The 14,147-nt window shown below is 42.1% G+C and overlaps 1 long non-coding RNA gene across 5 annotated transcripts in view; it reads right to left on the reverse strand.

Moving 5' to 3' along the window:
* LOC115571359 (uncharacterized) overlaps positions 1-14,147 on the reverse strand; it is a 64,990-nt gene that overhangs the window by 35,008 nt on the left and 15,835 nt on the right. The window contains exon 3 of one of the 5 annotated variants that reach the window (XR_003981912.1): positions 12,521-12,741. The exons of the other annotated variants lie outside the window; for them this stretch is intronic. This is a non-coding gene — a long non-coding RNA (uncharacterized LOC115571359). Of the gene's footprint in view, positions 1-12,520; positions 12,742-14,147 lie in introns of those variants that run through there. 5 annotated transcript variants of the gene reach the window in all.

Raw genomic sequence — 14,147 nt, forward strand, 5'->3', positions numbered from 1 at the left:
AATGCAGATGGCTGCTCGCTCGTCCCAGGAGGCCTCTTTTGTTCCTCCTCTGCAGCAATAATAGAGCAGGAGGGATGGAGCCGTTTCCTGCGTGCTGTTTTAATGATTAAAGCGGTCCATATGGCGTCCACCCGCTAACGACCACCGGTGGAGCTGTACGTTAACAACAAGACAGAGCGGCTCTGAAACAAACCTCCTCGCTCACCAAACTGCTGCCGACATGTTCGAATCCCGACAGTTCACTATGAACAGGATGTTTGTTTAAATCAGCAGACGCCCACGCCAAGTCTGATGTCACGGACTTACTAAAGAAACTGACAACGATACGTCGGTAGTTTCTGTAGTTCCCACAGGCGACTACTTGCACCTTTAAACAGCACTCGTGGTCAGGTTTTCAGTCCTCTACAGATTATGTTTAGCATTTAAATCCTGAGACACTGTTGCCAGGCAACTGATAACAAAAATGGACCTTGTGTACTTCCAATATCACAAACAGGTAATAGTAGTAGACATGGCGCAATAAATCTTCAGATCAATATGTGAGTAACAGCACACCTACTGCTGTCTCCTTCCCACTGCTTCCTCAGGTAAAGGTGAGGATGTGAGCACCACCGATGAAAAAGGAACTAGAACACCTGACTCAGGTCAACATGTCAAAATGTACTCAGATAAAGAAAAAAGTAGGTCAGTGTTCTTTTCTTCCTTCCTCGCACAGTTTGAATGAATTTTTCATGTGTTTTTTTTAATTATTTCAGGTTGTTCTGACATAAGTTCAGAATTCTGATCACGTAATGACAGTCGGCTGTTTGTGGGAGAGGTCAAAGACGGTCTCTGCTGTTTCACACTGTGTGCAGTGTTTCCCACACATAGACTTTACCTGGGCGGGCCGTAAAAGGTACATTTGGCGACCCTTTTAAAAGTGTCGGCTGGTGAAGTTTTCATTCGGTGCAGAGATTGGACGATAAAAAATGTTTGAATATCTATTATTGGTTTATTTTGTATTCCCTAAGCCTGTCACCATGGCTGTATCCCCATAAAATCAACCAGCGTGTATTAACACACAGTGCGTTTACATGACACTCAAGAAAACCGAATTACTGCGTTAGTCTGACGCGAGATTTTCCCCCGGGGCCGTGAGCCGGAAGTAGATGGGCGGCGGCGGCGGCGGCTTTCCTCCAAAATCACCGCAAGAAAGAGCGCCATTGTGCACCTAGTTTGTGTAATTATCATGTACACCATATACGAAATGTACAAAGATGTAGCTTCATCTCGCTCTTCGTACGCCATCTTTCTTGAATGCCGAGGCAGCTGGTGACGTCAAGAGGTCAGCCGGAGGTGCGCCGTTAACACTAGTTGAAATGGGTACAGCGCCACCTAGCGGACCGGGGTGTGACATGCTTTCGGCCAGTAATTCGATTTTCTCACTGGCATGTATACTCGGATAATTGCAGTTGTCCGATTGAGCAGCAAAGTCGAACTATGGCTGTAATCTGACTAAGCTGTGCATGTAAACACACTGACAGATTCCAAACCAAAGAAAGAAAAGAAAGACTGTTGACCCTGCTGCCATCTGGCAAAAGATAGACAAGTATCCATGATTTATAATTTCTTATTGAAGATTTTTTGACTGAAAATGTGTCTCTTCTCTGTGGTTCCAGTATGTTTCAGAAGATTTTTGTGTTGGTTGTTGAGATAATATCATGAAGCACAGTTATATTTTTGTATTTATTTGTGTGTCATCATGGTAAAATATAGACCTGAACACACCTTTTGTAGCGGGAATAACACAAAAGCGATTTTCCCAGGTATCTGTGAGTCTGTCAGTAGACATTTGTCAGTGTGATAGCGTCACAATTGTGTAAGATACTAACATAAATCTTTATAGGTTTGCAGTTGAGATCAGAATGAAGGCAGAGTTTGAAGATGGGTGTGGTCAGAGAACAAGGGAAGTAGTTCCTGTCTACTCTAGTGCAGCTGTTATAGTTTTCACCTTCATCTGTCCATCCGTGGACAGACTTTTTAATCGTAATAGCTTTTTAACCTTTTTAGCTGAAGTAATCAAACTTTACAGGTTTGTAGTCGAGATCAAAATGAAAGCACACACCTTCACAGCCCACCTACACCTCCCTGTAGTCTGTCACTGTCCAGGTACATTTAAGTCCCAGTTTGTTGACGTTCTCGACCGGCCTTGTTATTTTAATCCTGGCAACGTAAACGTAATTTGTTCTTTTTGATAAAGTACTTAATGAAAACCATTCAACCAGACATGTCGGGTCAGACTGGGAACTGAAAGAGAGTAATAAAGACAGAGACAGATGACTGCGGGACTGATGGAGAAAGTGAAGAAATGTGATGAAATGTCTGGAGGCCTTTATCCCCGCTGAGAAGGGGGCCATTTCACAGGAAATGGAAGCAGGTGAGAAGACGAAGTGGGACCGACACTTAAAATGGAATAAATTACTCCGTCCTCAGAGGCAGAAACGAGTCAAATTGACGCCTCAGAATCCATCTCTCAATTCAGAGTAGAACTGGTGATTACCATCAAGGTCCAGGATCAGAGAGAAGGATGATAATTTGGCGCTGGAGTCAAGAGATGATGTGGTCAGAGTGCTCCTTGTTTTCATAAAAATATATTCATGGTTGAAGTTGTTTCTGAATAACATGCTGTCTCACAAACCAGCTCCAAAAGATAACCGCAACTGCTGTTGACTTCAGGTAAAGATTATTTACAGGTATGCCTCCCTCGGCAACAGACAAGTGACGTCAACTTCAGTTTAAAACTTTTTGTTTTGTTAGAGTCATCAACATCGACTGCATCTGAAGACTTCACATTACTTACTTTTCAAAATCCTTTTCACAACATTTTATCCATCAACACCAACCGAATCAGACATCAATCATCATCATCATCAGCAGCTATCATGCTAAACTCATAATCTTAATCCTCTCAACAGTCCACCCCGACGTACCTTACTGCAAACCACAGATATGTAGAAACTTCACGCTTCTTCAGGTTCAGTTTTCAATTCCATGTTGTGACAGCGCTGTGTTTATATTCTGGTTAGGTTAAAGCAAAAAGACCACTTGGTTAAGGACTTGAATAATGTCCAAAAGTCTCCTTAAATACACCTGGAAAAATGTCCGACAGCGGAAAAATGTCCGACACCTCGTAAAATTAACAGGTTTTGTTGCCGCAGACACGAAGTGTGTAAAAGTTGAATCGGGATGTTCTCCCTGGACTGGTCTAAAGTTTTCATCCTCTCAGCTGATTCTGTCTCTATAATGTCACTAAGTGTACAACAAACTTTCTCTTCACTCTACTTCCCTTCTTGTGTAGGTTTCAGGCAGTCGGATGTGTTAAAATAGGACAGAGTTGATATTTACTGCCTGGTTTGTATTCCATGCATTTTTAATGCCAAGCTCATTTAAATTCACCATGCCTCTGTTTTTAAGATGGCATTATGCTAATGTTGTATTGTTTGTCTGAAAGTTGATACGTGCTGTAGTGTTTTCCAGACGGACCTCGCCTCAGCGTACATAGTGTACATCTCAAAGGAGTCGACTCGTATCTGAATTAGAAAACATAAATCACAGTTGGCATTGTGAATCTTCAAAGAGTCACAGCGTGAACGTGGGCTTGCTTTTACATCGACTGCGTTCATATCAGTTCTTCTAATTATCACGTTAATTAGCCCAGAGAACGACAGATGAGAGGAAAGTGTTAATCAGGAGGGCCGACGCTCCGGGAGAGGAGCTCTACCACAAAACAATGAACATGATTTTCCTCCGCTGCCTAGAGGATCCCCCTGGAAACTCTGTGAAGGCTGACATGTGACAGTGTGGATTTATCCCAACATTCCCACAAACTACAAGCCATCGCTGACAGAATACACTTCATCTTCTTATCTGTTAAAGACAGACACTATGTAAGCAGTGGATGGAGATAAACTCACTGACCTTTGGAACAGCCTCATTAACCTGAAGTCACTGAATAAAGACCAAAACAGGGTTTAATATCTGAATTAACAATGTCCCGACGTCTCATCAAAAACACAACCGAGAAATGTCCCAATGTCTCGTAAAAATATCTGGTTTGGGTGCTACGAACGCAGCTGGAAAGCTCTTGAATCCAAGACTATTCTTGTACATTTTCTTCATCACCTCATATTCTCTTTTCTCAAATACACAGATGATTTTATAAAGCTGTCAGCTGGTTTGTTTTCCACTCACTTCTCTATATTTACCCCTTATTTCACACTCGATTCATCGACTCCCAATTTCTCTGAGAACCCAACCAAGTTTTATTTTCGTCTTTTTACCACAAACCCAGAACAAAAACACGCTTCTTGTTTTTCTCAAAATCATGCTGATTTGTGTGCTCAGATTTCAGAGCAGATATCGATCTCACCTGATCTCAACTCGAGCTGAGGGGGAGCTACACAAACAGAGAAACATGGAGGGCGAAGACAGAGAGAGAAACAGATAGAGAATAGAGTCAACGCTGCAGGGTTTTATTCCTACACCGACCATTAAAGTTGCAGTTTATATTTCTGTCTGAGCAGACTTATGTAATATCACCAATGTAGTGAAGACTTTAACAGAATTATAAGCTGTAGTGTGTAAAGTGAAGAAGTAGAAGAAGGAGAAGAAAGAAGAAAGCAGAAGCAGAAGAAAAGGAGGAGGAGGAGGAGGAGGAACCAGCTAGCTCTCTTCCTCTAGTGGATTTGTTGTTAACAACGTAGCATCAGGAACAGAAAACTAGGCGTCCCCCGTTGATGTCAAGTTTACTGCATCCTTTCAGATTTTAAGTCATGTTTTTTACAGGTCCTGAGCCGAGTATTGAGCCAGTCATGGTAACTATAGTAACAGCATGAGAAGATGCACTCAGTCCAGTTTGTCATGTGCAGAGTGATCATTATATGAATGTTTGAGTGACTTTAATTTTGTATTTCTACAGTTTGTTTATCGTCCCCCAGGATGATTGGCTGGCTGCTTGATATACATGTAAACTGCAGAATATTAGAAACACCTCAGACTTCTGTTTGAAACACAGCAGTCTCCCCGTGGCTCCATTTTCTGTTTTCCACTTCTGTTAACGTCAGCCTGGATTTCAGTAAAAGTTAAGAAGGGCTGGACACTTTCACAGCGTACACTGAGAGGTTATCTTTATAGCTCGACCTGGTTTGTGTGTGCAGTCAGTGTGGTTAAATCCATGTTTGATATACAGGCCGCCGTACGCAGACGCTGCACTTGAAGGCAGCTGTCTTCTGCTTTATTTTCAATTCCACTCTGACTTTCTCTTAAATCTAATCTGCCTGCAGCTCTGAATAACAAACCGAGCATCGTTTGCTCCGTTATACGAGCCGACCCTCCGGTTACAACCAGAACCTCTCTTCTTCTGCTCTGCTGCTCTTTTACGGTCTGAACACAGAACTTTTATTGCTCGTTTATATCACGGACTCATCGAGGAACAGTAAAGACATACTGAGATTGACCTCTTCAGCCTCCAAATATAAATACAACTCATATTAAAGATATAACATACTTCAAGTTCATTTTGGGGAGGAATGTTATTACGCATGACATCTAAAAATATTTCTATTTGATGATATTGATGATCCTCTACTTATGTGTAAGTACTAATGTCACACTGAAAGTACTCTATTACAAGTTAAAAGCCCTGTATTGAAAATGTAATTCAAGTAATAGAATGTCAGTAAAATCAGAAATGTATTTAATGTAATACACTTCATTTGTTTTATTACTTTGGATGCTTGGAAACAAAGTAAAAGACGTAACAACTCACTACAAAAAGGAACATTTATAATTTTGTGAATTCCCGTCTCTATTTTGAAAAAAATCTCTCTATGCCCGATGATTTTCATCACCACGAGCGTCTCGGGGATCAGCAAAGTTTGTTAGTAGATTTAACTGCACTTTCATCACTTTTCTTACTGGAATCCAAAGTTTTTTCCCACCTATGAGTGAAACTGGCGCTCTCTGAATGTCTGAGTGAGACTAACTCAGACATTCAAAAGTCCGATTGTAAAGACACAGAGAGCTCATAATCAAAACTAAAATCCTCATTGCTGCAAAACAGTAGTGCGTACGGCGCTTCATTGGAAAACAACCAAAGCTTTATGGTCGTTTTGGGGCCGGTTCTGTCCCGCTGGGTGTCGTCTGAACAGCGTTGGCAGTAAAAACCCCCGGGCTCGAGCACAGATAGTGCTGAATATTTGATGGTTAATGTTCCTGCCTTGTTTTTTCCTCCTCACCACTTGCGGCTCCTGGCAGTGGACGGCACAGATGATGTCTTTGATGACCATGATTGGCTTTAAAAGGCACCAAATGATTCCACCAGGGACGAGGTGGAGGACACATTGATCTCGTGTTCGAGGAGGTGGAGGGAGAAAAAACAAAACTGAATTTGTTCATTTTCAAAGAAAGATGTTCATCAGAGGATACTAACGGCTTTGTCAGTGAATCTCAGTTTTTAGAGGTTCCAATTCTTTGTTCTCGACATGAAAGCTTCATCAGTGGCGTAGGTGTGGGAGTTTAGTGACCTTCAAACTTGTTAAAACATTGAACGGTTTTCAATTTTGAGAATCAAGGAGTGAAAATACAACACAACCACATCTCACCCCAACATTAACCGCATCAAAACAAGTCTCAAAGTTCCCATGAAGGTTGTTTCTAGGGTAGAGTTAAGACCTCACAGCGAGGGAGGGGCTGAAGTAACTAATGGAGGACATCGAGAGCAAACTGCTAAATATCTTTCTCCATAAAATATGATCCAGTTTCCAAATCAGTGAATAAAGTGATAAAGTTGCGTTTTGTCTCAGTAATTGTTGAAATCCAGCTGTAAAGGACTGTGTCGCTCAATGTGGAAAGTAAAGCTTCAGACGGTTCTTTTGGAAAGGTGTATCACGTGTGGTCATCCAGCAGGTAGGATAGAACAAGTTTCACAGCGAAAAACAAACAGCTCGTCCAGTATAACACAAGCACTGCAGATGATTAGATGTTATTTACACCTCGACGTGCAGACGAGCTCGTGCACCCACTTCAGATGAGGTGCAAGTCTGACTGATCCATTATCAGAACTAGGGGTGTCAACGTTTACAATTTGTTCTACACGTGTAAACGGGGCTTCTAACCGACGTGTACCCGGTTACACGTCGGAGATTTATGATCTCTTTCTATCGCAGTTGCGGTGGCACCGATGCCAGCAGCAGTCTCTCCCTCCAACTTGTTCGGGTGTTTCCATCGCAGGTGGTTTAGCATGGATCCCGTGCTGTTGTTGTAAGCCAACTTTGCCTGACATAGCCTACACTCAACTTGATTAGTTTGTTAAAAAAACACACATTGCTCCGCTTGTTGACCGCCGCCATCGTGTCCCCCAGTCAACTTGAAGTGACGTGACGCGACACTGGCTGTGGCTGCGGGTTTTTTTTGTTTTTTTTATATCAACGAAACATTGTGCCCCATTCATCTATTATGTATGCGGATAACTGCACTAGTGGGAACATTTAAGTGTATAGTTAGTTAATGTTATTATCTGAAGCTTTCAGGCAACATTATCTTACTTTCACTTTTAAAAATTGCGTCCGTCCAATTTTCCTTCGGCCGTCGGTATTAATTTATAGCGGGTCGGCTCTGGTACGGAATGTAATCTGTGCTACTGTCGGATAACGGGTCGGATGCGGTGACCCGTGCAGGACTCTGCTCTAAGTGACCATTTTAATCCTCTAGCCAATTATCAAGCTAAATATCCAACATGCTAGTTAACGTCAAAGACTGTGGTGGAAGATGACGGTAAAATATTTCCACTAGATATATTTATGCCTGAATTTTTAAGGTGTGGCGGCTTTTATTTTGCCGTGGCGGTGCGCCACAGTAAATTACATGTAGAGGAAACCCTGAATAGTATATATATTGATGAGAAATGAACGAGGAGGAGGAGGAGGAAAAAAAAAGACGTGTAAACGGTTATTGATTTTTCTAAACGGTTATGATTTGTTATCCGTGTGTCCGTTTACACGTGTAGACGTTGACACCCCTAATCAGAACAGTAGTTGATGAATTCACTAGATTAACAGTTAATGGCTGCAGCTCTAACTGATGGCAACAGAACACCAGCACTGACTCTGACAGTTTGTGGTGCGGCTGTTGTTTCTGAGTAGTTTCAGTGCAGCTGGATGTGTTTTTGTCGGGTCCAGCTCTCTGTCAGCTCTGCTCGCCGTGTCAGCGGCTGGATCAGAGGTGTTTGGGAGGTGTGCGAGCGGCGTCCAGCCCTCACATCCGTGCAGCGGGCAGAAGAAGACAAATATCTGTCCAAGCAGCTGCTGTGATGCCCGGCCATTCATCACGAACATGCTGGATGTGACGGCCATGTTTGCTCCATAAACTGCTCTGTGCCTGTGTTTGAGTCGACCTCAGCTCCAGGAGGATTTTCCACACATTGTAGTTCTTTGTGACATATTTCATACTGCACATATTTGCTGTGCTACTAAAGTTGCATGTCTTTTCAAGATTGTTTATCACTGTAAAAATACATTATAGTTTCCTAAGTTAAAAAAATAAATACTACAGGTTAGGGTAAATATATGTAAAATAATAAAATAGGAACAGTTCAGGCAAAAATCCACTCATCCTCTCCTCCTCCTGATGATATAAAGTCCTCCTCTCCTCCTGATGATATAAAGTCCTCCTCTCCTCCTCCTGATGATATAAAGTCCTCCTCTCCTCCTCCTGATGATATAAAGTCCTCCTCTCTCCTCCTGATGATATAAAGTCCTCCTCCTCCTCCTCCTGATGATATAAAGTCCTCCTCTCCTCCTGATGATATAAAGTCCTCCTCTCTCCTCCTGATGATATAAAGTCCTCCTCTCCTCCTCCTGATGATATAAAGTCCTCCTCTCTCCTCCTGATGATATAAAGTCCTCCCTCCTCTCCTCCTGATGATATAAAGTCCTCCTCTCCTCCTCCTGATGATATAAAGTCCTCCTCTCCTCCTCCTGATGATATAAGTCCTCCTCTCCTCCTCCTGATGATATAAAGTCCTCCTCTCCTCCTCCTGATGATATAAAGTCCTCCTCTCCTCCTGATGATATAAAGTCCTCCTCTCCTCCTGATGATATAAAGTCCTCCTCTCCTCCTGATGATATAAAGTCCTCCTCTCCTCCTCCTGATGATATAAAGTCCTCCTCCTCCTCCTCCTGATGATATAAAGTCCTCCTCTCCTCCTGATGATATAAAGTCCTCCTCTCCTCTCCTGATGATATAAAGTTCCTCCTCTCCTCCTCCTGATGATATAAAGTCCCCTTCCTCCTCCTGATGATATAGAAGTCCTCCTCTCCTCCTGATGATATAAAAGTCCTCCTCTCCTCCTGATGATATAAAGCCTCCTCCCTCCTCCTCCTCCTGATGATAATCAATATAAAGTCCTCCTCTCCCTCCTCCTGCTGATATAAAGTCCTCTCTCCTCCCCTGAAAGTCACTCCTCATCCTCCTGATGAGCTAAAGTCCTCCTCTCACTCCTGATGGTATAAAGTCCTCCTCTCCTCCCTCCTGATGATATAAAGTCCTCCTCTCCTCCTCCTGATGATATAAAGTCCTCCTCTCCTCCTGATGATATAAAGTCCACTCCTCTCCTCTCCTGATGATATAAAGTCCCTCCTCTCCCTCCTCCTGATGATATAACGTCCTCCTCTCCTCCTGATGATATAAAGTCTCCCTCCTCTCCATCCTGATGATATAAAAGTCCTCCTCTCCTCACTCCTGATGATATAAAGTCCTCCTCTCCTCCTGATGATATAAAGTCCTCCTCTCCTCCTGATGATATAAAGTCCTCCTCTCCTCCTGATGATATAAAGTCCTCCTCTCTCCTCCTGATGATATAAAGTCCTCCTCTCCTCCTGATGATATAAAGTCCTCCTCTCCTCCTCCTGATGATATAAAGTCCTCCTCTCCTCCTCCTGATGATATAAAGTCCTCCTCTCCTCCTCCTGATGATATAAAGTCCTCCTCTCCTCCTCCTGATGATATAAAGTCCTCCTCTCCTCCTCCTGATGATATAAAGTCCTCCTCTCCTCCTCCTGATGATATAAAGTCCTCCTCTCCTCCTCCTGAGGATATAAAGTCCTCCTCTCCTCCTCCTGATGATATAAAGAGTTGCAGCATTTTGCTAAACAACTGAAGCAGCTGAGACTTGATTTAAAACAGAGAAACATCAGATGTCTCTCCAAACAGCTCGTCTGCTGTGATCACAGTCATCAGCTGACGAGCTGTTTGCAGTTTGTTGTCTCCAGCTACTTCAGTTGTTTAGGAGAATGCTGCAACTCTGTTTTACTGTGAAGCTCCAGAAATGTTTTGATAGAGACTGTAGTTTCATGTTCGGGTGGACTGTTCCTTTAATGATGAAGGGATGAAGAACGCAGCCTCTTGGGTTTCAATCTAATCTTCACTGAAGTGCTGCAACAATGAGATAGAGAATAAAAGTCTCAAACTGAAGGAACCTGAGGGGAAAATAAAAGTATTCAAAGTGTCGAAAGAATTTCAATATGGGGAGATTAAACCTCGCCGGGACAAAACATCGTCATACTCTTCATGTTGTCTTGCAGAATATGTGATCGCACTAATCTTACCAACAATTTGGCGTAATTACATCTGACAATCAAAGGATCCCTTTTGATGAAGCGAAACAAGACAGAGATGTGATGACTCACTCCCACAGCTGACGCTCGTATTAAAAAACAGTTATGAAAGCCTTTTAACTGGTTTCAGCTCATTACAGAGGTGTTACTCCCACACCTGACGGTTAAAACTCAGCCACCAGAGAGCGGTTCACATCTGAGAGGAGAGAAATATTCAAGCCTCTGCCTTTTTTTATGAGGCCACGACTGGGAGGGATATCACAGAGGGGTGATGTGACGATACCTCTGACAGGAGAACTTACACAATGTCACCGCTCTTCAAACATCTGACGGAGGCAGATACTCTCTAATGAAGCCCGACTGTCGCTTCTCATCTTGTGAGGAGGGGAGTGAGAGAAACCTCGCTTTTATTCTCCAGGCGTTTTCTCATTTTGCAGCGCAGCTCTTCAAGCTGTTCAGCAGTAATTTTGGCCACTCCAGGGACCCGTAGTGATGAAGTCAGAATACTTTGTTTTTGGAGTTCAGGGTCAAACTTTTGATGAAGTAAATCTGCGTTTTTCTTGCAGCTGAGACAAAAACATTTTTGTCTGCCACTGTGGATGATAATTCCCAAACTCCCAGGACCACTTTCACTGTTTTCCCAGACAATTTAGAGGAGTTTGACTTCCACAGCGAGGCTGGCTGGCTGCCTGCCACCACAGTGCAGACTGTGTGGGCCTGCACAGCCTGGTTACACACTCTGTGATACATGGATATTCTAATAAACAGGTTTTCCAGGCAATTTATTGATGTGATAATTAGCATAATTTAAGAAGTCTGTGGTAGGAGCAGTGAAGGATTATTATAATTTACTTGTGGTGGTTGATGTGTGGGTTCAGGGTTTATAAATGATTATTTATCGCAAACAAATAACTGCAAAATGTATAAATATATCATTGCAAGTATTGACATATGAAAACAAGAAGAAGTAGAGCGCATACCTCCACCAAGAGACTTCCCCTGACTTCACATCAGCACGGAGGGGGGAGATGATGACTGGATTTAAATTATTTTAACATTAAAACAGTTTAGTTTTTGGTGCTTTTTCACAGGTTATCTCATTATAAACTTTGGGCATTGTCTAATGTCATTTTCTCATCATATTTTGCCAAACATGTCCTGTCTTTGTTTCCTGTCTTTACCTGTGTTTGATTTGTTAATTAGCGTATCAAAGTCTGTGTTTTCTCTTCACTCTTTGTTGGTTTATCTGTTTTTTTATTTGTCTGTTCTTGTTGGATCCTCATCAGCTTTCTGTTCTTTGGATTTCAGCCATACTTCATTAAAGCTCTCTGCTTCCTGCTCTGTAAACCTGCCTCGGTGTCGTGCATGTGGGATCCTTTTTAAGCACACGGGCCAAATAAATGTAAAATCAATGTGGAAAGCATCAAAATAAATTCAACAACTTTTCCTGGATAATCATTCTAATTGGTCCCAGTGGACTTCTTCGGCAGGCTTTATCACTCGGCTTTTTTGTGTTGTTTATTCATGAACTGCTTCTGCTTATTCATCCTTCCGTACGTAGATATAGTCAGAATAATGTTTCAGAATCATGTGGAAATTCCCTATATTTATTCCCAAAAAAAAAGGTTAAATTATCTTCACGGAGAGAAACCATGAATCCTGCAGAATAGAAGACTTCGCTTTAGGAACTGTTACATGTGAATTTCCACCCCGAGGTCTTTTATAAGAACTACAGGAGGTTCAGTGTTGCTGTTGGTGCTGCTTCAACCTTCATCATCACAGTTTGAAAAAGGTCTTTGAGGTGTAACAGCTTTAATATCACAAATGAGAGACACTCTTGTCTGAGTGTGGGGATGACCTCTGCCATGAGTAAAACTGTCTTTGGTGTGGATGAAGAGTGCTTCAGCGTTCAGTCTGACTCCTCTGCTGCTGAGGTCAGCTCTAAATAACACAAACTCTTCATCGTGACTCGCCTCGCTTCTCCGCAATCAAGAAATCCTGACGGCTGGACGTGAAGCTCGGCCTTCCGACGCTCTGCTTCACCTTCTCCATCAGTTTCTCCCTGACCTCCACCCGCAGTGAATCAACCCTGCACAGATATCTGTACTTGTTATTTTCTACCTCTTTCCATCTGAGTCTGACTTCAGTTCTCACCTCCATCATCCACAAACACTGTGCACACAGCAGCATCATGTTTCTGTTATCGCCTCTGTGTGGAAATAGACTCAACAGAAAAAGTCAAAACTCTGAGGAAAACCTTCAATTAACCAACTAAAATACTTAATGTCTCCACTGCCGGGCACAGAAGTGGCTTTTAATTGGTCTCCAACTGCAGTAAAACATTTTACACAAAAATCACTAATCTAAATATTTCAGCCAATTTACCAAATGTACTTTACATTACAGATATCTTTTCTACAGATATACCGTAAGTTTCTTCTTTCTTTTTTTTTTTACTGTCTTTATAATTTTCATTTTGAGAGAGCAACACAAATACTCATTAAGGGAACAACATATGACCACAGCTTTCTGCTGTTGCAAAATGATAACATATATGACAAGATCATACACAGAAAAAAAAAAATACGGTTAGTTTCTAAATTACTTCCTCAACTTTCCATAACTGGTTGTGTTTTCTCTCTATGAAGTGCATTAAAGAAGGATCCAGAATAACATGAACAGGATGTAATATCTGCCACTAGGGGTCTCTATCAAAACAGAACAAAAGAGGTTTGCTGAGTGTTATCTTGAGAAGAAAACTCAAAAAATGGAAAATGTATTTGGGCAAAGGAAATACTTGAAACGTGTAACAGGTCAGGAGGACCGCAGCCACGGATAACGTAAGTCATAATCTCCTGTGTTATCATCACCGCTAAGCACTGGAGGAGAAGCCGGACAATCAGATGGTACCAATCGGACCAACACATATCTTGCAGTTCGACATGCAGGTACATTTCTGTGAAGGTGGGCAGCTTGTCGACGCAGGTCATGCACATCTACATATTTATGTCATCGATGACATAGATTACAAACCTTCAACACAGAGGCGGCAGAACAAGAAAAACAATGTCTGATCCTGAATGTGTTATTTCAGAAGGCAACAACTTATTTCATCATTAAGTGTGGAGGACATGTTGTCAGCTGTTAAAGCACTGACGCACTACATTGTTGGAAAATGACTTTCAGAAGTGAAACAACCAGCAACCTGAGATCCTGAGAAAAAGGAAAGGAAACGCACAATTTGAGTAATTTAGAGCATCACAGCTTCTGGCAGGATTAATGGAGGCCTGTCGTGTAGTCTGAGAAATAAAAGACTATGAATACGTGTTGTCTCTGTTCATTACTCTGTTCAACCAACAACCAGGGAGAAACATCCCTCCAGTTTCAAAAGACATAATGAAAAGAACATGTCTTTGTCTCTCTAAGGTTTAAATCTCTTTCACACCTGACAAGAAAATAAAAGTTTTGTTGGTTTTCCAGTGTCGTCTTTCTTAT

The sequence above is a fragment of the Sparus aurata genome, chromosome 20 (assembly GCF_900880675.1).
Source record: "Sparus aurata chromosome 20, fSpaAur1.1, whole genome shotgun sequence".
In the NCBI taxonomy this organism is placed as follows: domain Eukaryota; kingdom Metazoa; phylum Chordata; class Actinopteri; order Spariformes; family Sparidae; genus Sparus; species Sparus aurata.